The sequence below is a fragment of the Eimeria mitis genome, genomic scaffold (assembly GCF_000499745.2).
Source record: "Eimeria mitis Houghton genomic scaffold, Emh_scaff4695, whole genome shotgun sequence".
NCBI lineage: Eukaryota > Apicomplexa > Conoidasida > Eucoccidiorida > Eimeriidae > Eimeria > Eimeria mitis.
In genome coordinates this window covers 820-1,066 of record NW_013572998.1, presented here as the reverse complement: position 1 = coordinate 1,066, position 247 = coordinate 820, and the positions used below count along the sequence as shown (strand labels likewise).

Genomic DNA, 247 nt, shown 5'->3' with positions numbered 1-247 from the left:
GGCAGCAGCTGCAACGCATGCATCAGCAGCAGCAGCTCAGCTGCAGCAACAAAACTCAGCAGCAGCAGCAGCAACAGCAGCAACAGCAGCAGCAGCAGCAGTGAAGGAGGAGGCAGCATGAGTGGTAATAGTAGTAGTAGGAGCAGCAGCAGCAGCAACAGCAGCAGCAGCAGCAGCAGCAGAACAATAGAAGCAGCAGCAGCAACACCAGCAGCCACCAGGCAACTCCCCGCAGGCAAGCAGAGAA

General features: G+C 57.5%; 1 protein-coding gene across 1 annotated transcript in view; it reads right to left on the bottom strand.

The window, feature by feature from the left end:
* Window positions 1–247, bottom strand: part of EMH_0077090 (uncharacterized protein) — a gene marked incomplete at both ends in the record, with an annotated part of 2,153 nt that overhangs the window by 1,372 nt on the left and 534 nt on the right. The gene's annotated exons all lie outside the window — the stretch shown is intronic.